The following is a 25,158-nucleotide window of genomic DNA, read 5'->3' as shown; positions in this document are numbered from 1 at the left end:
GGGTAGCTCGCCTTGAGGCCATGTCTCCCCCACTCCCTGTCTCGCGGGAGGCTCCCTGTCTCGTGAGAGGCTGTCACAGTGTCTCATCCACTTCCTTGTTCTGGTGAGACCCAGGGCTCTCCCCTGGCCCCCCTTAGGGCACAACTGCAGCTGTCAAGCCATGTGGGTGTATTTTAGAATCATCTCTCCTGTGACAGACTTCCTCTGCTCGTGGCTGTCACCTGGTTCCTCCAGTCTGGTGTCATCATCTGAGACTAGGGATGCAGGAATCTGATACCAGGATGATCTTGCTTGTGCTGCTTGTGTGAGTAATAAACTGCCTTGAGCCGTCTCCTCACTCCTGGGATCTACGCAGTGCAGTACCTCAAACTATGATGAAGCCGCAGCACTGCTGCTCAGGGACAGCTGGACAGCTGGACGGAAAGTTCTGTGCGGAAGCAGAAATGTTTGGGGCAGGGCGTGGTGCCCATCTTTCAGGCAAGGTTTTCTGGGGGCAGTGATAGAGGCCGAGGCTTGGCATGATGCACGTTTATGATGGAAACCGTGGAGCGTTGGAGACGGAGCCGACGGGCGCTGCCTCAGTGGTAGGTGGTGGGGATGTCTGTGTCCTGTTGGGGAGATTCATCCTCCCGGGAGGGCCCACTGCCCAGGGAGACTCGGGCCTGGCTGTCTTGCAGATGCTGTGAGAGCCCCTCGCGAAACGCAGGGCTGTCCACTGTGGAATTTCAGATGCCCTGCAAGAGGCAGCGTGGTGTCCATGAGGACATCACGTCTCTCTCCCAGCCGTGTCTGTGTCATGCCCATGCATCGTAGTTAGAATGGAGAAGGGGCTTGGGATGAAACTTCTTTCTCAGAAGCTGTGCACACAGAAAGGCACAAGTGGAATGACTCAGGTGAGGTGCGGGTCAGGGCCCAGGGATGAGGACGCCAGAGGTCTTGGTGGGAAAACCACCTCGAGTGTTTGTTGGGCCAGATCAAAAGCCACTGGCCTGAGGCAACCCCATCTTTGTGCAAAGGAGGCCCTGAGCAGGGAAGGGACCCGCCCCAAACCACGTGAGCGGTTAGTGATGGGGTCGATACTGACCCAGGTTGCTGGTCCTTTGAGCAGAGCCTCTTTGTCCTCACCACGCTGTGGGGGAAGATATGCCATGCAGGTGGTGGGAAATGCGGCCGTGCGAGGTGTGGGAAGGGGCGCCATGGGTGATGCTGGGGGCAGGGGAGTGTGTGCCACGCTCTTCCTTCTCTTAACCAACGTTTCCTGAGCGCCTAGGCGTCTGCGTGTCAGTCGGCACAAAAGACGTGCCAGCGAAGATGGTTTGCCCTTGTGGAGCGTAAATCCTAGCAGGAGAGAGACAACGCGTGACAGTTATGAGTCTGATAATATACTCACACACAGTCTCACAATCCAGCTTTCACCACGTCCTAATGTACTCCTTTCTGGGGGTGTGAGTACAGTTGATGTTTAATTTACAAAGAGCGGCCTGTCCTCTGATTCTTAGGTCAGAAACCTGGAGGTTGCATAATTTCAGTGACCTGCCACGATGTCACAGCTGGGAAAGATGAGCACCAGAGTTCCTCCCCGGCTCCGTGGGACTCGGGCTCCCAACACCGTTTTCATAGTTTCTGAATGTTTTCCAGTCTTACCTTCTCTCCACCTCTCTGCACACCCACTGTCCTGGGCTCCCCATCCTCACAAGCCTCAAGACCGTGGAGGGAAGGCTGCCCCCTGGGGATGGCCTAGGTCTCCCAAGCGGGCGGGAGGGACCCTGGAGTGACTCGGAGCTCAGCACTGGGTGCGTCCCTGGGAGCATGTGGTCAGTGAGGGCCGCCTTCCAGCTGGAGAGTCACCATGTCACGGGAGCCAGTGGGCCTGGGACCCTCACCCTGATTCCCAGGTCTGGGGAGACCCAGTTAGGAGAACAGCTCATTTATTTTTCGTGTCCCTTTTTTGGCAAATTCCACCACCAAGGGTCTAGTTGGAAATCTTGTTAGGGATTTGCTCACAAGTGCAGGGTATTTCTGGAGCACTGTGGGCAGACGAAGAATGAAATCGCTCCCAGGAGGGCACCCAGGAAAACTTTTGAGCTCACTGAAATCTCAGCGCTGGGTAGATCATTTCACTGCACCATCAGCCGGGGAAATCTCTAGAACTGAGAGGTCACATAACATCTCGCCTCTTCCCTCTCATTTAGGAGAAAGGAATGCTTGCTTGGAACGGGACTATTTTGATTTCAGCCTGTTAGGCAACGGGATGATCTCATCATGGACGATTACTTGAATTATAATCCATGAACCCAGCACAATTGCTGGGAGAACAGAGCATTTGTGTCTGTCTCTCAGGTATGGTGCATTTCTGTAGAAGGAAATGTCTCACTGGGATTCTGCAGAATTGATAAGAGTGTCTCTCTGAAAGCTGGAGAGTTCAAGTGTTCTGCGGAGCTAAGTTTTCAGTTAAATTACCCAGATCCAAGATTAGTCAGAAGCACTGCAGGAAAGCTTAATCCAATCACTTTGATTCTTCTCCAAACATGATTTATCTTCTGATCATCAGTACTTTGATGAAAGGGGAAAAGCAAGCTCACTTTTTTTTAAAAAAAACTTACTGTGATTCATGTATCCGTTATTCCAGAACCCAAGTCCTGTCCCATTTTGGCTTTCCCCTTGGCAATGGCTTCCTTCAGCATTCTATTTTTGTATGGTCATCAGCAATCATTTTCCCCTAACGTTCAAGTCAGTCTTTCTATCCTTCTCCAGAAGGGCTGGATATCTCAAAGCTCCTGGTATAACAAGAGCTGCCTGACCTTCCACGGGAAGCATGGTTTAGTGCCAAGGTCATGCCTTAAAAATCAGAGTTTACTCCCTGTGGGACAGGAAGTGGCACCGGCCTCAGCTGAGCCAGTCAGGTGGGATCAGAGTATGGAGTTTAAGTGCGGACTCTGTTGCTAACTGGCCAGGAATCCTGGGCAAGTGGCTTCACCTGCTGTGTCTTGGTTTCCTCGTGTCTCACACGAGTCTTCCTCACAGGCAGTTGTGAAGATCCAGTGGCCTAATGAGTGTGAAACGCTGCACACAGCGCCCGATGCAGGCAGGGGGGGTGTTTCCCTTTAGTGGGCACCTCCTGTGTGCTGGGCCCTGGAGACACAGAGACAGAAGGAATGGTCCCTCTCAGCCAGGAGCTCACAGACTAACTGCAGTTCTCAGCTGGGGGCTATTCTGCCTCCAGGGGACACTGGATGGCGTCTGGAGACATTTGGGGCTGTCCTGACCTGAAGGGGAGGGGTTGGTACTGGTCTTCAGTAGGTGGAGGCCAGGGATGCTGCTAGAGTCCTAAAACACACACTCCAGCCCCACAACCAAGAATTATCTGACCCCAAGTGGCAATCCAGCTGGGGTTGAGAAACGCTGGATGAATCGAAGAGCCTTTGAAATTCGGTGTGATGAGGGTTTCAGTAACAGGGTGAACCCAGGGTGCCGAGGGACCCTCCCCTTATTTACTCTGAGGCTTAATTATTGGGTCAAACTTACTGTGACCCCCGCGAGGCCCTCAGTCCCCACCCATTTGTCAGGGGTGCCCAGATGGGTCTGAACCCAGCTCAGCTCAAACAAGGACTTGCCTGCCCCCCAATGTCACCATCCAAGGAACATTCAACGGACCGTGTGCGTTTAAAGGGCCCGACCCCAAGCTCCACCCTGTCTCCACTGAGTCGTTTAAACCTGCACAAGCCCTGCGAGAAATGCCCCATTTGACAGCTAGTGAGTGGCCAACCCAGGACTCCTGCCCACGTCTTTCTGCCTCCGAAGCCTGTGGCTTAGCTGTGATACCAAGAGCATCTCTGTAAAGGAGCCCCAGGCCCTGCAGACCAGGAGGTCTTCCAGAGCCATGGGTCAGGGAAAGGACACCCAGAGCCCAGCTCTCAAGTCTTGGACAGAGTTCCTTCCTTCCTCTGTGAAGAACTCAGATGAAGAAACACTGGACGGTCCTGAGAGCTGGGAGTCGAGCACACCTGGTCTCCCTGGTGCTGCAGCTCTCGGCTCCAAGTCCTGAACAGGCAGGAGCCAGCCCGGCCCGGAGCACAGCGGTTCAGAGTGTGGTCCCCAAAGGCAGCAGGGGCAGCCTCACCTGGGAACCTGTTAAAGATGAAAAATCTTGCCCCCCACCCCAGACCTTCTGATTCAGAAACGCTGGGGCTGGGGCCAATGGTCTGTGACTGACAAGCCTCCTGGGGGGACTGTGATGCAGCTGAAGAGTGAGAACCACTCCTTCCCTTGGGACACAAGACCCTGGTGTGGGCAGCTACGTCCCAGCACAGCTAACAATGCTCAGCCGAGGGCAGGAGGGTCCCCGGGAGCCCACTCATCTCGGCTTCTGCCATCTCCTCAGCGAATTCACCTCAAACTCCCAGAGCTTCAGCTCTCTCTGCAAGAAGCACAGAATTGTTTTAAAGATAAGCCATGTGGCGATCATGAGCAGAAAAATGAGATTCAGCCTCCTTATCTGAAGGATGCCAGTTCAAGAAGTTCATTGTAGTTCTCGTTTTGAATAAAAAGCAGCCAGGAAACATTTAAAATAGACTCCAGTGAGGCAAAACACAGGAGCCCTGGAAATGGTGAAGCTCAGCTGGAAAGAGCAGAAATGTGCCTGCAACTCAGAACAACAGGGATTAGAAAAATGTATTTCATCTCCATCTGCTAAGTTACACACACACACACACACACACACACACACTCACACACTCAGAATGCCTGTAATGCTGTACGTCTTGAACTTGGTGATAGTTACAGGAGTTTATTCATTTGCAAAAATTCATTGAGATGAATGAATGAACTTAAGATTTATGCATTTTATTGAATATAAATTACACCTCTATATTTTTATGAACATTGACAAAAATGTCTGTGTACTTCACAGTATGTTATGCTTTAACGTTTTTAGAGTTTACAAAGAAACTGATAAATGACTCTTTGATAGAACAGCAAGGAGACAACAGACTTGCAGGAGCTCGGTGTGCCAACAGGGACCTTAGGAAGCAGTGTTTGAAGCCACCTGACCAGTAATTAGGGCTTAGGTATATGTGCAAGGCAAGAACCAGGTATGAACTGGTTGACCCATCGACAATAGTGACACGGCCCTAAGTTTGAGAAAGTTGAAGAAAGGAGATCATCAGAGCTCTTAGCATGAATGCCAGAGACCAAGTTCACTACGCTTTTGGAGAAATGGAGAGAGGTATCTAGACTTTTCCTTATAGCTGGGGCATTAAAGCAGCTCCCAGTTGAGGTAAGTTTGTGGTAAGTGTGTGGGGCTGAATCAAATCAACTCAACGCCCATTCTGAGCCCGAGAACAACCCAACGTTTCCTCAGCAATCTACAACTTCCTGGTAAAGTTTGTCTTTTTTTTCTCTTTCTTAAACTTAAAACCCTAATAGACATTATTTTTTAGAACAGTTTTGGGTTTATAGAAAAGTTTAACTCATGGTACATAGAGTTCTCTATACCCCACCTCTACAGTTTCCGGAGCTTATTAGTGATTAACACTAGTAAATTGCTACGTTTTGTACAATTGTGATACATTATTATTAACAAAAGTCCATATCCCCTATTCAGATTTCCTTAGTTTTTACCTAGCACTCTTTTTCTGTTCTCAGATCACATTGCATTTATTCATCATGTCTCCTTAGGCTGCTCTTGGCTGGGACAGCTTCTGACCTGCCTGACAATCTTGAGGAGAACGGGACGGGTGTATTGCAAGTGCACCTCCAGAGAAATCCATCTGATGTTTTTCTCATGATTAGACTTAAGTTATGGTTTGGAGGAGGTAAAGTGCTATTTTCCTCAAGACTACCTATTACCAACATGATTTATGACCCCTGATGTTGACCTTGACCTCCTGGCTGAAGCAGCATCTATCCGGTGTTTCCACCGTGAAGTTTCTCCCTTTTCCCTCCTTCCCACACTGACCCCTTCAGTATCAGGGAGTTATGCTCCCCCCTCCTTTAGGGTGGGGTATCTGCAAACTTTATTTGGAATTCTTCTGCACTGGTGATTTGTCTCTTCTTACTCATTTCTTTACTTCTTATTGAGTATAACATACAACATCATGTTTGTTTCAGGTGTACAACGCAATGATTCGATATTTGTATATATTGGGAAATAATCACCACAGTAAGTCTTTTTTTTCTTGTGATGAGAACTTTTAAGATTTACTCTCAGCAACTTTCAAATGTACAATACAGTATTATTAACTATAGTTGCCATGCTGTACATTTATCTCTTCTTACCTTTTTATCAATTTTATCAATCATTTATATCAATGTGGACTCATGGATATTTATTTTATACTTTGCGTTTTAATTCAATAGTACTTTTTTTTTTTTTTTTGCGGTACGTGGGCCTCTCACTGTTGTGGCCTCTCCCGTTGCGGAGCACAGGCTCCAGACGCGCAGGCTCAGCGGCCATGGCTCACGGGCCCAGCCTCTCCGCGGCATGTGGGATCTTCCCGGACTGGGGCACGAACCTGCGTCCCCTGCATCGGCAGGTGGACTCTCAACCACTGCGCCACCAGGGAAGCCCATCAATAGTACTTTTATTGTTGTTCAAATTGTTCCTGCTTTGGCCACTGGGGCTATTTCATTTGACTCATATGCCCCTTTGACATACATACCTGCATCAATGTACTCTCCCTCCCTCCCTTCCTTCCTTCCTTCCTTTGCAAATTTTAAGTTTATTAACTTTTAAAATTTTATTTTTATTTTTAGGGCAGTTTTAAAACTTTTATTTTTTTAGAACTGTTTTAAGTTCACAGCAATGGTGAGAGGAAAGCACAGAGACGTCCCACATCCCCTGTGCTTTCCCCTCACAGGTGGGCAGACCCTCCCCGTTAGCAACATCTCCTGCCAGAGGGCACATGTGTTATAACGGATGAACCTACACTGACGTATCACCATCACCCACCCAGGGTTTATGGTTTACCCTCCTGTTCACTTTTTGTGTTGTACATTGTATAGGTTTGGACAAATGTATAATGACATGCATCTAGCATTGTACTATCATACCAAATAGTTTCATTGCCCTAAGAATCCTCTGTGTTCTGCCTAGTGATCCCTTCCTCCCCCCGGCCCCTAACAACCCCTGATCTTTTTACTGTCTTCGTAGTTTGTCCTTTTCCAGAATGTCATATAGTTGGAATCATACAGCATATATGAAAAGAAGCCTTTTTCAGATTGGCTTCTTTCACTTAGTAATATGCATTTAAAGTTTCTTTATGTCTTTTCATGGTTTGAAGGTTCATTTCTTTTTAGTGCTGAATAATATTCCACCGTCTAGACGTACCACAGTTTATTTATCCATCCACCTACTGAAGGACATCTTGGTTGCTTCCAAGTTTGGGCAATTATGAATAAGATTTTATAAACATCTGTGTGCAGGTTTTTGTGTGGACCTAAATTTTCAACTCCTTTAGATGTCCCCCTGCCTTTCTTTCCTGCTTTCTTTCTTTTTTCCTCTCTTTCTCTTTCTTACTTTCTTTTTCAGGCTTATCTTGTATATTTCTTGCCCCAGTCCTAGAATCAGCCGTTTCTCTAAGGAGTCCTGGTCCCTTTCATTGAAGAATGGTATTAGAAACCAAGGTCTGGGTGCTGGGTGTGTTTTTTGCATGAAGGAGTCTTGTCTTTTAGGTCCTCTTAATCGGCAGAGCAAGAAAATATATGTGTATATACAAACCCAGGTATATATACATGTGTACAAATACTTCTTTGTGTACATACATACATCTGTATGTACTTTAGGTTAAACATGAGTTCTACTGATTCTCTAACTGTGAGCCAGTACCTCACGGGTCATTCTACCCTCCTCTCCTTGCTGAGCTATAAGTTTCACCTCCAAGAGTGAGAACGTGGCTCCCACTATCCACCGTCTCTTTTCTCCGTCTTTCAATTTCAGCAGATTGATTAAAGAGCATCAAAACTGTTAACCATATCCTTATGGGGATACGGTACTTATACACAGTTCCTTTTGGTTTAGTCTTACAGACTCTGTTTATTTCCAACCTTAAGTCAGCACGTTCCCACCACCCCTTCAGTGACGTTGTTTCATATACTTGTAATATATTTCTATTCTCTTATCAAAATCTGCATTTTTTCCTGGGATTCCTCCAGTTCCTAAACAATTTTTTTAAATTAGCATACAATACAGTTCACTCTGTGTTGTAAAGTTTTATAGATTTTGACAAATGCGTAATGTCATGTATCTGACATTACAGTGTCATGCAGAACAGTTGCACTGCCCTAAAAATCCCCTGCCTTTCACCTGCTCATCCTTTCCTGCCTTGTTCCAAACTCCTGGCCACCACTGATCTTTATACTGTCACATGGTTTTGCCTTTTCTGGAATGTTATGTAGTTGGAATAATACAGTTTGCAGGCTTTCCAGACTGGCTTCTTTGATCTAGTAATATCCATTTAAAGTTCCTCCCTGTCTTTTCATGTCTTGATAGCTCATTCTTTTTATTGCTGAATAATATCCCATTGTACAGATGTACCAGTTTTTTTTTAAACATCTTTATTAAGGTAGGGAGACGCAAGAGGGAAGAGATATATGTATATGTATAACTGATTCACTTTGTTATAAAGCAGAAACTAACACACCATTGTAAAGCAATTATACTCCAATAAAGATGTTTAAAAAAAGGTATAATTGCTTTACATTGTTGTGTTAGTTGCTGCTTTATAACAAAGTGAATCAGCTATACATATACATATATCCCCATATCACCTCCCTCTTGCGTCACCCTCCCACCCTCGCTATCCCACCTCTCTAGGTGGTCACAAAGCACTGAGCTGATCTCCCTGTGCTATGCGGCTGCTTCCCACTAGCTATCTATTTTACATTTGTTAGTGTATATATGTCCATGCCACTCTCTCACTTCGTCCCAGCTTACCCTTCCTCCTCCCCGTGTCCTCAAGCCCATTCTCTACGTCTGCATCTTTATTCCTGTCCTGCCCCTAGATTCCTCAGAACTGTTTTTGTTTTTTTTAGATTCCATATATATGTGTTAGCATACGGTATGTATTTTTCTCTTTCTGAATTACTTCATTCTGTATGACAGACTCTAGGTCCATCCACCTCACTACAAATAACTCAATTTCATTTCTTTTTATGGCTGAGTAATATTCCATTGTATATGTGTACCACATCTTCTTTATCCATTCGTCTGTCAGTGGACATTTAGGTTGCTTCCATGTCCTGGCTATTGTAAATAGTGCTGCAGTGAATATTGTGGTACATGACTCTTTTTGAATTATGGTTTTCTCAGGGTATATGTCCAGTAGTGGGATTGCTGGGTCATATGGTAGTTTGTTTATCCATTTACTTATTGAAGAACAGCCTGGTTGATTCCAGTTTTTGGCAATTATAAATAAAGTTTCTATAAACATTTGTATTTAGTTTTTGTGTGGACATAAGTTTTCAATTCAATTGTGTAAATACCAAAGAGCACAATTGTTGGGTCATATGGTAAGTCTATGTTTAGCTTTGTGAGAAACTACCAAACTGTCTTCCAAGGTGGCTGTACCATTTTGCATTCTCACCAATAAGGAAAGTAAGTTCCTGTTACTCTGTATTCTGATCAGCATTTGGAATTGTCAGATTTTTGGATTTTAGCCATTCTAACAGGTGTGTCATAGTACCTCATTGTCATTTTAATTTAAAATTCCCTAATGACAGATGATGTGAACATCTTTTTATATGCTGATTTTCCATTTGTACATCTTATTTCATGAGGGGTCTGTTCAGATATTTTTGTCTTCTTTCAAATTGAGTTTTTTGTTTTCTTATTTTTGAGTTTTAAGAGTTCTTGTATATTATGGATACAAGTCCTTCATCAGATATGTGTGTTGCAAATATTTTTCTCCCAATCTGTTGTTTACCTTTTCATTCTATTAACAGTATCTTTGGCAAAGCAGAAGTCTCTAAATTTTAATAAAGCCTAACATCAATTTTTTGATTATGAATTGTGATTTTGGTGGTATATATAAAAAAACTCATCACCAAACCCTAGATCACCTAGGTTATTCTCCTATGTAACATTCTAAAGATTTTGTGGTTTTGCACTTTACATATACCTCTTTGATCCATTTTGAGTTAATTTTTGTGAAATGTGTTAGGTCTTTTTCTCTCTCTGCATATATATATGGGTGTGTGTGTGTGTATATATATATATATATATATGCATGCATATGTATACATATCTATATCTATATATATTTTGATCATATAGGTATCCAGTTGTTCCAGAACTATTTGTTGAAAAGAATATGCTTTCTTTGTTGAATTGCCTTCACTTCTTTGTCAAGGATCAGTTGACTATATTTGTGTGGGTCTATTTCTGGGCTCTCTATTCTATTCCACTCATCTATTTGTATATTCTTTTAACAACACCACACTGTCTTGTCTACTGTAGCTTTATAGTAAATCTTGAGGACAGGTAATGTCAGTCCTCCAACTTTGTTCCTCTTCTTCAGTACTGTGTTGGCTATTCTGGGTCTTTTGTATAAACTTTAGAATCAGTTTGCTAATATCCACAAAATAACTTGCTGAGAATTTGATTGGGATTGCATTGAATCTATAGATCAAGTTGATAAGAATTGATGTTTTAACAATATTGAGTCTTCCAATTCATGAACATGGAGTATCTCTCCATTTATTTGGATCTTCTTTGATTTTTTTTATCAGAGTTTTGTAGTTTCCCCCATATAGATCTTATACATGTTTTGTTACATTGATACTTAAGTATTTCATTTTTATGCAAAAATGTATGTGGTAATTTACATTACATTAATTTCAAATTCCACTTGTTCACTGCTGGTATATAGGAAAACAATTGACTTTTATATATTAACCTTGTATCCTGTGACCTCCATATAATCACTTCCGGAAGGTTGTTTTTGTTGATTTTTTGGGGATACTTGACATAGGTAATCATGTCATCTGTGGATAAAATTTTATTTCTTCCTTCTCAATCTGTATACTTTTTATTTCTATTTATTGTCTTACTGCACTATCTAGGACTTCCAATACAATGTTGACTAGGAGTGGTGAGAGGGGACACACTTGCCTTGTTCCCAGTCTTGGGGTAAAGCCTCCACTTTCTCATCATTAAGTATTGTATTAGATGTTGGGTTTTTGTAGATGTTCTTTATCAAGTTGAGGACATTCCCTTACATTTCTAGTCTACTAAGAGCTTTTACACAAATGGATGTTGATTTTGCCTAAAGCTTTTTTCTTAATTAATTGATGTGACATTATGATCATTCTTCTTTTGCCTATTGATGTGATATATGACATGAATTGATTTTTGAATATGGAACCAGTTTGTATACAAGGAGTAAATCCCACTTGGCTGTGGTGTGTAATTCTTTTTACACATTGTTGGGTTTGATTTGCCAATATTTGGTTAAGGATTTTTGTAACTATGCACAAGAGATATTGCTCCGTAGTTGTTTTCTTTTCTTGTAATTCTTTATCTGCTTTTGGATGAGGGTAATACTGACCTCATAGGCTGAATTAGGAAGTGTTCCCTCTGCTTCTATTTTCTGGAAGATTTTGTAGAGAATTGACAATATTTTTTCCTTAAATATTTGTTAGAATTCACCAGTGAAACCATCTGGGCCTGGTGTTGTTTTTTGGAAGATTATTATTGATTGATTCTTTTAAAAAATAGTTATAGGTCTTATCAGATTATCTGTATCTTGTCAGTTTTGGTAGTTTGTGTCTTTCAGGTAAGTGATCCACTTCATCCCAGGTATCAAGTTTGTGAGCACAGAGTTGTCCATAATATTCCTTTATTATCCTCTTAATGTGCATGAGATCAGAGAGATGATCCTTCTTTCATTTCTAATATTACTAATTTGTGTCTCTTTTTTCTTGGTTAGCCTGGCTAGAGGGTTATCAAACTTATTGGTCTTTTCAAAGAATCAGATTTTTGGTTCTGTTGATTTTTCTCTATTGATTTTTCTGTTTTTAATTTTACTGCTTTCTGCTCTAGCTGTTATAATTTCTTTTCTTCTGATTGCTTTAGGCTTAAAGCAATCAGGTCTCTATTTCTTCAGGTCTCTATTTCTCTGAACTTCTCAAGGTGTTCTTTCTTCCTGTACATTTTTTCATTCTCTTCATAAAGAAAATGACTTGAGCGGCATGGAATAAGATGAAACGGCAGGTGTGTGGTCAGCTCTCTGGAGTTACCCCATATGGCGGCATTTGGAAGAGCAGGCTGTCTTCCTGACTTGTGTTACTTTGCCTTATCATTGGAGTTGAAAAATCGGAAGCACAACTGAAATGCTCTGTGTGACTCCGAAACACCCCGTTCTTGTCAAGTGGCATTTTCCCCAGCCCCTTTCATCCAGTGGGAACTCTCAGGAAGGGGAGCCCCGACCTGAGAGCAGGACCCACTCCTGGCCTCACCCCCTGCAGATAAGACCTGCTCAAGTGTCACTTGGCAGTCAGAGGTAACTGAAAATCAGACCCCTTATTTTGTAGTCCCTGCCGTTTTTGTTGGAGATTTACTGAAAGTGTCGGTTTCTCAGTGATAGCAGGGGTGATTTGGAGGACAGCTCGAGAACTGTGAAAGGAATCATTGTTCAAAATCTAAATAAGCAACAACTGCCATTTCTTCCTTTTTGCAGGACTATCTTCTTTTAAATATATGAGGTCGCCTGCATTGCCTACAGGAACTTCTAGAACATATCAGGTCATGCTGGGCAGTGTGTATTGTGGGGGACATTACATTTATGGTCTTATCAGCCAATCCCAGTCAAATTCAAGCTAAGGAGCTTGGAGCTGGGGGAAGGCTCATGTCTTCTTGCTTTAATCTCCTCATGGTGATGAGACCCAGAACAATGGGATTGGAGCACAGAGTCTTGCAGCCAAATTTCATATTTGTGAACTCTAAATTTTTATTCACTCTGGTTCCAAGAGTGTGTTTAAAGTCCCTGGGGCAAGGGTAGGCTTTCTAGAAAGCAGGAGTGAGAGTCTGCTCTGTGTGTCCCCCAAGTGCCCCTGGATGGGCTGGAGAAGAAAGGGTCACCAACAGGAAGTGACTTGGGATGATGGATCCCCCCGGGGTGGCGGTGGGGAGCGGGACGGGAAGTTTCTAAACCTTTCAGAATAAGCGGAACGAAGCCAAAGCAGCCTTGGAACGTTCTCTTCCTCTTTCCCAGATTTCTGTCTTCCCTAAACCAACCACGTCTGCATTAACCTCTCCCTGAAATAAAAATCAGGCCTGTCCCCATTGTTTTGGGGAACCAGGGCAAGTGTTCCACAGTTTATTAAATCAAATGAATTAACTACTAACTAGAATACGTCCCCACTATAAGCTCTGCCTTGGTCCCTGCACTAGAATGACAAAACCTAAAAAGACCCACCATGTACAGGGTGGGCAAGGATGTGAAGCAACCAAGCACTCGTACACTGCTGGTGGGAATGCAAACGGCACGGCCACTTTGGAAAGCAGTGGCAACGTCTCGTGAAGTGAAATATACACTTGCCCTGTGATCCTGCTCCCTCACTCCAAGATAGTCACCCAAGAGGCAGGTACACGGATGAGCACACAAAACCCTGTATGTGAATGGACATAGCAACTTTAATCCTGACAGCCAAGAACTAGATACAACCGAAACATCCTTCAGCTGGTGAGTGGGTGAACAAGCTATGGTTCATCCAAACAGCGGACACCGCTCAGCAATAAAAAGGAACGAAATATTGACTCATGTGACAGCATGGGTGCATCTCAAACGCATTATGCTGAGGGAAAGAAGCCAGACCCAGAAGGCTACATACTGTGCGATTCTCTTTATTCCACATTCTAGAAATGGCAAAACTATAGGGCAGAGAACAATTTAGTGGTTAGTGGCAGTTAGCGGTGGGGGAGGAAATTTTTGGAGTGATGGAACTGTTCTACCTTGACTCACAGGGGTACCTGACTCTCTGCACGTGTCAAAACACATGGACTTGTATGCTCCAAAGGGTGGATTTTATAGTACGTTAAATAAAAATATTGAATATACACGTATACACATATATATGAAAATCCAGCTGTGGGGTCAGAGGTCAGGATTATGTTGTCACCCTGGGTGGGGGCTGCGAGGGGTGCAGCGGGGTTCCTGGGTCCCTGCTGTGTCTGTCTGCTTTTTGTTCCGTGTGCCAGTAACATGGCTGTGTTTGCTCTGTGATCCACTAAAGGGCACTCCTATAACTTGTCTGCCTTTTTGTATATATGTTATTCTTTAATTAAAAGGCTATTTAAAAAATACAAAAGAATTAGAGACACATAGAAGTTCATAACTCTGTGTGACATCAAAGATTACATAAGGCACCACCTTCCAACCCTCCTCCTGGACGACCCTTCACTTTCCGTTGAATCCACAGCCATTGACCACCCCACCCAGCTCTGTGGAGCTGAGATTCAGAGACTGCGTGGGTCCAAGGCCAAGCAGTGGGTTCCAGGGGGACTTGGGGTGGGGCCCGGGTCTCCCTGTTTCCAGCTCAGCACTCCATTTGGAAAAGCTTCATTGAAATGGACGACAGAGCAGGTGTCCTCCTGAACTAGGTGGAAAGCGGGCCGGATGGCCCTGCCTCCTGCAGGTGCACCTGGAGGAGGAAGATGGGGCGGAGCTCTGAGCTCTCATGTAACCAGGTCATCTCTGTGAGCCCCACAGACTCTGGTTAAAGCACCTCATCTGATGGATGAAATAGGAAAGAGCTATTTTCTTTTTCACAGGAAGGGACATGGACTTCTTTTTTCTTTTATCTCATACACCATATTCTACCCACTGATATATAGAATAAATGAAACAAAAACAGAGTTGATCTTCTACAGAGATGCCATCTTCCGTGCTCTGAGAAAAGACCCCAGCATCCCTGCTGTGCGTTAGTCGGCAGAGAGGTCCACGGTTCTCAAGTCTCTCAGGGGAAGCAGAATTCCACTGAGACTTCCCATGTGTGAGCACACCAATGTTATTGTCTTCTGTGAACGTGTGTCCTGCTTTCGGCAGCTGAAGAATCTTCCAGGAGCATAGCAGGTGTTGCGTTCATGGAAAGTGCAGGTTCCTGCGCAGGGGATGCTGCCAGCACAGCAGTGACCACCCTCTCCATCCATCATCAGGGGCTCCTGCCCAGGCTGGTCAAAACTTCCTCTCCACCTGGGGACCTCACAAGTGGGGTGGACTCGACATGCCTGTAACTGAGCTCAAGTCCCAACCCTTCTAGTCTGCATCTTGGAGACTGTTGGTACCACCGCCTAGCTAACCCAGCCAAAGCCTGGGCACCTTCCCTGCCACTGCCCCCTTCACCCCTCTCTCTGGTCCATCACAGTCTATCCTCGTCAGGGCGAACCTTGACAGCCTCCTCACTCTGTCTGCCTTAAGCCAGCTCCCCAGTTAGCTCAGTGGTATGGCGGTTATTGCCGTGCTACCAAGAAAGGGACCATAACGAGTGAGATCTGCTCAAAACCATATGGTGAGCAGGTGGATGGCTGAGCTGAAAGCTCCGGTCTCACTGCTCCACCTCTTTCTTTCTTCTTTTTTAAATGTAAAATATTTATTTATTTATTTTTGGCTGCTTTGGGGCTTCATTGCTGCGCGTGGGCTTTCTTTTTAGTTGCAGTGAATGGGGGCTACTGTTCTTTGCAGCGCACGTGCTTCTCATTGTGGTGACTTCTCTTTGTTGCAGAGCACGGGTTCTAGGCGTGCGGGCTTCAGTAGTTGTGGCAGGCAGGCTCAGTAGTTGTGGCTCATGGGTGCTAGGGCGCAGGCTTAGTAGTTGTGGCGCTTGGGCTTAGTTGCTCCATGGCATGTGGGATCTTCCTGGACCAGGGATCAAACCCCTGTCCCCTAAATTGGCAGGCAGATTCTTAACCACTGTGCCACCAGGGAAGTCCCTCCATCTCTTTCTTTTACCTGCACACTGATCCTCTCTTCTGGACCTTTGCCAAGGCCTCTGAACTGCTCTAGTCTCTTACCCCCTCTTAATCCAGTCCACACCTTGTCTAGGATAATGTGTTTATCTAACCTCGTCTGGGAATAACCTCCAGGGCTTCAAGTTAGTCTTGGAATAAAATCCCAAATCGGCTGCTTGGCCACACCAGATCCTAACTGGTGTGACTCTTCCTGTCCACCTCACCTGCGTCTCTCTTCCTCTTGTCCTCCAGTCACTCCAGACCTCAGGACCTTTGCGTATGCCGCTTCTTCTCCCTGGATTGCCTTTCCTACCTTATTCTGTAGGATGGGCCCAGACTTGCCCATTCTATAGATCACCTTGTGTTCTTGGATCAGCACCCTTCCTACTGGGTCAGGACAATCTCTTATTGCTCCCTTAGCTCCTTTTCCCCCTCCCTTTGTAGACTGATTACACGTGTACGAAGTTATTTAATGCGGGTCTTCCTCTAGACTGTAAGGCTCCAGGTGGGCGGGAATGGCGTCTTTCTTTCCCACCACTGAATCCTCAGCTTCCAGCAGAGGGCTTGGCACAAAGGCAGTCAGTGCTTGATAAATATTTGCTGAGTGGATGAACTAATGGGTGTGTGGAGCATCCCAGGTCCTCAGACTCCCTGCAACCCCTCACTTTATGGATCAAGTTCCTCTGAGGACTGAGGACAGAGCCAGAGGGTCTCTGGACCCTCTTCCATGGACGTCTCTCTCTCTCTCGCTGCCTCTCCAGCGAAGGGGACTGAAATGAGAGTCCTGCCCAACTGGAAGAACATCTGTCTTGGGGAACTGGAAGCAAAAGGAAGGGAACCTTTGACCATCACAAGATCTGAGCACCTTTTGTACCAGATGCTGCTACCAGGAGCCTGGAAAGGAGGAATTCCAGAAACCCATCATCACAGCTGGGCTGAGAATACAGATGAGGCCACAGGACAGAGCAAAATTAGCCAACCTCAGAATTACATCACTAACCTGGGTTCTATCAGCTGATATAAACAAATGACCATAGTCAGGAAGAAACAATACAGAAGGAGTGGAAATTCCCACCGGACAGATGAGGACACTGAGACTCAGGAAAAGTGACTCATTCAGGGTCACGCAGCTGGCGGTGGCAGAGCCAGACCAGAACTAGTTCCGGCTCAGCCTGGCCTCATCTACACGAGGCACCCAGGAGCCTCACGGCATGGTTACAGGTGCTGGCACAGCCCTCGGGTTGCTTCGGGTATCTATTCCTGTGTCACAAGCCACCCGGAAACATAGTGACGTAAAAGGGCAAGCTGGCATGATCTCTCGTGATCCGAGGGGTGGTCAAGGCTGAGCTGTGCAGTTCTTACCGGGGAGATGCAGCTGGAGTAGAATCAGATGGAGCCTGGGGCTGAACCTTATGGGAAAGCTTAGAAGCCCCACCGACTGCCCAGGAGGGGTCAAGCCACAGCCCACGCCCAGGGAGGCTGCTGTGAAAATGCCTGGATCTGGGGTCGGGAGACCGGCGGAGAGTTGTGACACTTGCCCAGCCACTTATTCTCCTGGGGCTTCCGATTATCATCTGAAATTGGAGACAGGACCAAATGGAGACCCCTCTGGGGACATTCAGTGGGTGCGCACCAGTCAATGGGCTAATTGCTTGTGCAGACACAGCTGCCAGCTCTTTGGATGGGCATCAGAGGTGTCTTCCAAGGCACGGACGTGAGTGGGGATTGAAGAGGGCACTGGGCCGCGCTGCCAGACAGTTGCTGATGACCAAGAAAGACGTGCCTTCGAAGCCTCACGTCTGTGTGTGGGTCCCTCCACGTCTGCAGTGGGAAGGTGGGCGCTGGGGGAGCAGACACTGGGCCCGGGCTGTCTGACTAACGTGCAAAGCAGAAGACTGAACTGGGCCGCATGCTGGTACGTGTTAACGATTTCCTCAACGGCCAAGGGGGAAACGGAGGAGCCCAAAGCCCGGGCCTCACAGATAAACGGCTTGGTGTGGTGTTAAGTCCTGTATTTAAGACTGATTAATAGGCTGGAGGAGAGTGACACCGGCTAATGCAATGTGCAGGTGGCCGCTGGTGGGTTGAGGGCCATAGGCCATAGTGGACATCAAGGAATAAAACAAGGAGCAGGCAGGAAAGTCCTGCACATACTGATAAAAGCCCCCTCTTCAACGTGAGTGTGAGGAAACAGTCATTGGTGCTGCTTATTTGAGAAGACTTTGGTGGGCACCCATGACGTGCCACTTGTCCTGGACTTCTAGAAGAAGTTCATAGACTGGTGAACTCAAAACTGAAAACACTGACAAAACCACCTTGTGATTACAAATTGCTTTTTCTAGGGATGCCAAAGGATTTCAGAGACCAGCACAACCCTGTGCGCAGCTGGCCAGTGCATTTCCAGAAGGTCCTGATAGTGGAACCAAGGGCCGGTGCCAGCCTCGTCCTTCCCTCCAGCTGGGTGTCCACGGATCCGCAGCCTACGGCCCGCTCCCAGCTCCCAGGGCCCTGAGCTTCGAGCCTCTTGGGCCCTGAGCCGCCACTCACAGCCCTGCCCGCTGCAGGGCCTCGGCCATTCTCCTTCTGCCCGTTCCTCACACTTGATATCCTGTCCCCTTTTGCCACCGCCCACTGTGGGCCCTGGTCTCCTCATGCTGTGACAGGGAAATAGCCCCGTGGCCTCCCTGCTCCCAGAGCTTTCCTGAGTGCAGGGCTGCTCACTCCATGCCCTGCTCAGTGGTGCTGTGTGGCTCCCTGGCCCCTGGCCTCTGAGGCCCACCGTTGGGCACTGCCCACCCCCCACCCTCCCTGCACAGACCCTGAGCCCACCTGAACTCAGCTGCTTGCCCGGTGCTGGGCACTCCCCTGGGGCTGTCCCTGTGCTGCCTGCCGTCCCTACCACCATGGGGGCTGCTGCACCTCAACACCTCGTCCACCACAAGCCTCGGCCTCCTTAGGATTCTGTTCAAGGACCTCCTCCTCCCTGGAGGACCTCCTCCTCCTTGGATGCACGTCTCATTGCAGTCTTGGCTGAGCTTGGTTAAGGCAGGGTCAGGAGTGCCAGCAAGAGCTCTCAGATGCAGCCCTGGGAACGAGGGAGGAGACAGGTGCCAAAACACACTGGTTCCTACGTTCAGATCCTACAGCTGCAATCAAGGGACTCACTGGCCGAGGGTCCAGTCCCACGGTGATCTTTCTTAGGGGACAGCAAGGGGACCATGCCTGCTTCCAACCTTCTACATGAGCCAAGACAAGGGGAGCTCCTCTGGTCCCAGGGCTGGTCCAGAGCTGTCATGTGTCCTCACGTGATACAGCATCCTGAGGAGGAAGGGACTGGTCCTCACTGTACAGATGGTCAAACTGAGTCACAGGGATTGTAGGTGACCTGTGCTGACCATAGAATGGAGACCCTGCAGCCAGTCTCCGGGGCCCACGCTCACGACCACCACGCTTGTGCTGAGTGGGCTGAGACGCACCCGTGGGGCCAGGGCCTGGGGCTCACACTCTGCAGACCTTGTCTCTGGGATATCCCGTCCACCATTGCTGTGGCCAGGTGTGTGGGAGCCTGTCCTTCTCGCCCTCCAAGCCCCCTCCACAGCTGTCGAGCCCCACTCCTAAATTGCCCTCGAACTGCTCACTCGCCTCTGAGCTGGCCCATCTTGCCTGCACTGTCCCAGCGGTGTCCTTGCTGGCCTGAAGCCCTGTCCTGCCCTCCAATCCATGCCCCTCACTGTGCCCCGATGATTCTTCTGAACACGAGGTAGGCCCTCCCTGCTCCCCCACCCCTTCCCGGGACCCTGGCGGGGGCGGCCTCCTCGCCCACCGCCCCCGCTTGGCCCTGCTCCCAGCCTCACTTCCCCCAGCGTGGCCCTGGCTCCTGTGCCCACATCCGAGCCAACACTCTCCTGGCTCTGCTCTTGCTTCTGTGGGCAGCTCTCCCCGGCCCTCAGATCTCAAGTTGGCTGTCGTTCCTTCTGGAACCTCCCTCACCCCCAACAATTGGCTGAGGTCCCTGCTTGTCCCCAACCCCCCAGTGCCCCGCCCTCCCGCCACAGCGCACAACAGCCACTGTGCTTATGTAGTACGTGTCCCCCATGTGTCCCCAGCGTGTCCCCCACTGGACCCTGGGCTCCCAGGGCAGGAGTAGCCTGTCTTTGGAGGGGGTCTGCATGCCGGCAGAGGCAGCTTGTGTGCCCCCCCACCCCAGGGTGAGGGCCTGGTGCGCACACGGGACCTCCACTTTCTCCTGCTGGCTTTCCTGTTGCAGATCCACGAGCAGCAGACTGTGCACCAGCCACAAAGGAGCTGAGCTTGGAGCTGCGCAGGTGCAGGAGGCCGGGGCCCTCCCTGACCGCAGAAGCAGGGAGCTGAGCCCCGATGGGCAAACAGATGGGCGTCCAGGACATGACCTACACCATGAAGCTGGCAGACACCCTCCTCGGGACTTCTGATGCTTCCACTGTCCCCTGAGAGCTCCCCGAAGGCCATGCTGCGAGGCCACGGGAGGTCTCAACCAGGTTCTGCTCTGCTTGGTTGGCCGGTGGGGTCTGCGGGACAAGGCGGGTGCTAAATCAATGTGTGAAGTTGTTCATCTTCTGCAGGTGTCTCTGAGCCACAGCAGAGTGGGGCAAAGGGTGCTAAGCCATGAGCCAAAAAGCAAGATTCCATCCTGATCCTTCCCCTCTATAGGTCTGTTTCCTTCTCCCTGTGCCTCAGTCTCTCCATCTGCAGACAGGGATGGTAATCCAGGCTCTGTCCCACACCGGTGGTTTGAGGATCACCCAACACCAGAAATGCTGGTGGAGCAGCATCCTGGGAGCATCAGGGTCAGGAGGAACCTGGAGGCCAAGGGTGGAACGGCCAAGGGCAGGAGCAGGGACCGTGCAGCCCCAGGAGGTCTGGAGTTGGGTAACGTTGTACCCAGAGAGTAACCCAGGTTCTGGGGGTGATACCCCATGATGACGTCCTGGCTTCCGTTCATGACCTCTCCAAGCGTGACTGTCGTGCTTTTTACCTCTTAAATATATACCACTTCCATTGACTGTCTTTTGGTTAATTCTTTCTTTTTTTTGAATTTTATTTTATTTTATTTTTATACAGCAGGTCCTTATTAATTATCCATTTTATACATATTAGTGTATACATGTCAATCCCAATCCCCCAATTCATCACACCACCATGACCCCCCACCGCTTTCCCCCCTTGGTGTCCATACGTTTGTTCTCTACATCTGTGTCTCAGTTTCTGCCCTGCAAACCGGTTCATCTGTACCATTTTTCTAGATTCCACATATATGCATTAATATATGATATTTGTTTTTCTCTTTCTGACATACGTCACTCTGTATGACAGTCTCTAGATCCACCCACGTGTCTACAAATGACCCAATTTTGTTCCTTTCTTTGGCTGAGTAATATTCCATTGTATGTATGTACCATATCTTAATCCATTTGTCTGTTGATGGGCATTTAGGTTGCTTCCATGATTTGGCTATAGTAAATAGTGCTGCAATGAACATTAGGGTGCATGTGTTATTATGAATTATGGTTTTCTCTGAGTATATGCCCAGTAGTGGGATTGCTGGATCATATGGTAATTCTATTTTTAGTTTTTTTAAGGAACCTCCATACTGTCCTCCATAGTGGCTGTATTAATTTACATTCCCACCAACAGTGCAAGAGGGTTCCCTTTTCTCCCCACCCTCTCCAGCATTTGTTGTTTGTAGATTTTCTGATGATGCCCATTCTAACTGGTGTGAGGTGATACCTCATTGTAGTTTTGATTTGCACTTCTCTAATAATTAGTGATGTTGAGCAGCTTTTCATGTGCTTCTTGGCCATCTGTATGTCTTCTTTGGAGAAATGTCTATTTAGGTCTTCTGCCCATTTTTTGACTGGGTTGTTTGTTTTTTTAATATTAAGCTGCATGGGCTGTTTGTGTATTTTGGACATTAATCCTTTGTCCGTTGATTCGTTTGCAAATATTTTCTCCCATTCTGAGGGTTGTCTTTGGTCTTGTTTATAGTTTCCTTTGCTGTGCAAAAGCTTTTAAATTCCATTAGGTCCCATTTGTTTATTTCTGTTTTTATTTCCATTACTCTAGGAGGTGGGTCAAAAAGATCTTGCTGTGATTTATATCAAAGAGTGTTCTTTCTATGTTTTCCTCTAAGAGTTTTATAGTGTCTGGCCTTACATTTAGTTCTTTAATCCATTTTGAGTTTATTTTTGTGTATGGTGTTAGGGAGTGTTCTAATTTCATTCTTTTACATGTAGCTGTCCAGTTTTCCCAGCACCACTTATTGAAGAGACTGTCTTTTCTCCATTGTATATCCTTGCCTCCTTTGTCATAGATTAGTTGACCATAGGTGCATGGGTTTATCTCTGGGCTTTCTATCCTGTTCCATTGAACTGTATTCCTGTTTTTGTGCCAGTACCATATTGTCTTGATTACTGTAGCTTTCTAGGATAGTCTGAAGTCAGGGAGTCTGATTCCTCCAGCTCCATTTTTTTTCCTCAATATTGCTTTGACTATTCAGGGTCTTTTGTGTCTCCATACATATTTTAAGATTTTTTTGTTCTAGTTCTGTAAAAAATGCTATTGGTAATTTGATAGGGATTGCATTGAATCTGTAGATTGCTTTGGGTAGTATAGTCATTTTCACAATATTGATTCTTCCAATCCAAGACCATGGTAGATCTCTCCATCTGTTTGTGTCATTTTTTATTTCTTTTAACAGTGACATAGTTTTCTGAGTACAGGTCTTTTACCTCCTTAGGTAGGTTTATTCCTAGGTATTTTATTTTTTTTGTTGCAACGGTGAATGCGACTGTGTCCTTAATTTCTCTTTCTGATCTTTCATTGTTAGTGTATAGGAATGCAAGAAGTTTCTGTGCATTAATTTTGTATCCTGCAACGTTACCAAATTCATTGATTAGCTCTAGTAGTTTTCTGGTGGCATCTTTAGGACTATCTATGTAGAGTATCCTGTCATCTGCAAACAGTGACAGTTCTACTTCTTCTTTTCCAATGTGTATTCCTTTTATTTCTGTTTATTTATTTATTTATGGCTGCATTGGTTCTTCATTGCTGTGCCTGGGCTTTGTCTAGTTGTGGTGAGCAGGGGCTACTCTTCATTGCAGTGTTGGGTTCTCACTGTGGTGGTTTCTCTTGTTGCAGTGCACGGGCTCTAGGTGTGCGGGCTTCAGTCGTTGTGGCTCGTGGGCTTTAGAGTGCAGGCTTACTAGTTGTGGTGCATAGGTTTTGTTGCTCTGAAGCATGTGGAATCTTCCTGGATGAGGGCTCGAACCCGTGTCCCCTGCATTGGTAGGCGGATTCTCAACCATTGCATCATCATAGAAGTCCCCTTTTATTTATTTTTTCTTCTCTGATTGCCATGGCTAGGACTTCCAAAACTATGTTGAATAATAGGGGCGAGAGTGGACATCCTTGTCTTGTTCCTGATCTTAGAGGAAATGCTTTCAGTTTTTCACCATTAGAATGATGTTCGCTGTGAGTTTGTCATATATGGCCTTTATCATGTTGAGGTAGATTCCCTCTATACCTACTTTCTGGAGAGTTTTTATCATAAATAGGTGTTGAACTTTGTCAAAAGCTTTTTCTGCATCTATTGAGATGATCATATGGTTTTTATTCTTCAATTTGTTAATATGGTGTATCACATTGATTGATTTGCACATATTGAAGAATCCTTGCATGCCTGGGATAAATCCCACTCGATCATGGTGTATGATCCTTTTAATGTGTTGTTGGATTCAGTTTGCTAGTATTCTGTTGAGGATTTTTGCATCTCTATTCATCAGTGATATTCTTTTTTTGTAGTACCTTTGCCTGGTTTTGGTATCAGGGTGATAGTGGCCTCCTTGAATGAGTTTGGGAGGGTTCCTTCCTCTGTAATTTTCTGGAAGAGTTTGAGAAGGATGGGTGTTAGCTCTTCTCTAAATGTTTGATAGAATTCACCTGTGAAGCCACCTGGTCCTGAACTTTTGTTTGTTGGAAGATTTTTAATCACAGTTTCAATTTCGTTACTTGTGATTGGTCTGTTCATGTTTTCTGTTTCTTCCTGGTTCAGTCTTGGAAAGTTATACCTTTCTAAGAATTTGTCCATTTCTTCCAGGTTGTCCATTTTATTGGCATAGAGTTGTTTGTAGTAGTCTCTTAGGATGCTTTGTATTTCTGCAGTGTCCATTGTAAATTCTCCTTTTTCATTTCTAATTTTATTGATTTGAGTCCTCTCCCTCTTTTTCTTGATGAGTCTGGCTAAAGCTTTATCAATTTTGTTTATCTTCTCAAAGAACCAACTTTTAGTTTTATTGATCTTTGCTATCATTTTCTTTGTTTCTATTTCATTTATTTCTGCTCTGATCTTTATCATTTCTTTCCTTCTACTAACTTTGGGCTTTGTTCTTCTTTCTCTACATCCTTTTGGTGTAAGCTTAGATTGTTTATTTGAGATGTTTCTTGTTTCTTGAGGTAGGCTTGTATTGCTATAAACTTCCTTCTTAGAACTGCTTTTGCTGCATCCCATAGGTTTTGGATCGTCGTATTTTCATTTCATTTTTCTCTAGGCATTTTTTGATTTCCTCTTTGATTTCTTCAGTGATCTCTTGGTTATTTAGTAACTCATTGTTTAGCCTCCAAGTGTTTGTGTTTTTTACATTGTTTTCCATGTAATTGATTTCTAATCTCATAGCATTGTGGTCAGAAAAATTGTTTGATATGATTTCAGTTTTCTTTAATTTACTGAGGCTTGATTTGTGACCCAAGATGTGATCTATCCTGGAGAATATTCCGTGTGCACTTGAGAAGAAGGTGTAATCTGCTGTTTTCAGATGGAATGTCCTATAAATATCAATTAAATCTATCTGGTCTATTTTGTCATTTAAAGCTAGTGTTTCCTTATTAATTTTCTGTCTGGATGATCTGTCCATTGGCGTAAGTGAGGTGTTAAAGTCCCCCACTACTACTGTGTTACTGTTGATTTCCTGTTTTATAGCTGTTAGCGTTTTCCTTATGTATTGAGGTGCTCCTATGTTGGGTGCATATATATTTATAATTGTTATATCTTCTTCTTGGATTGATCCCTTGATCATTGTGTATTGTCCTTCCTTGTCTGTTGTAACATTCTTTATTTTAAAGTCTTCTTTATCTGATATGAGAATTGCTACTCCAGCTTTCTTTTGATTTCCATTTGCATG

This window comes from Mesoplodon mirus (genome assembly GCF_964341445.2).
Source record: "Mesoplodon mirus genome assembly, chromosome: 8".
NCBI classification, from domain to species: Eukaryota; Metazoa; Chordata; class Mammalia; order Artiodactyla; family Ziphiidae; genus Mesoplodon; species Mesoplodon mirus.
The sequence above is the reverse complement of the archived record's forward strand: the minus strand, read 5'-3'. Positions refer to the sequence as shown.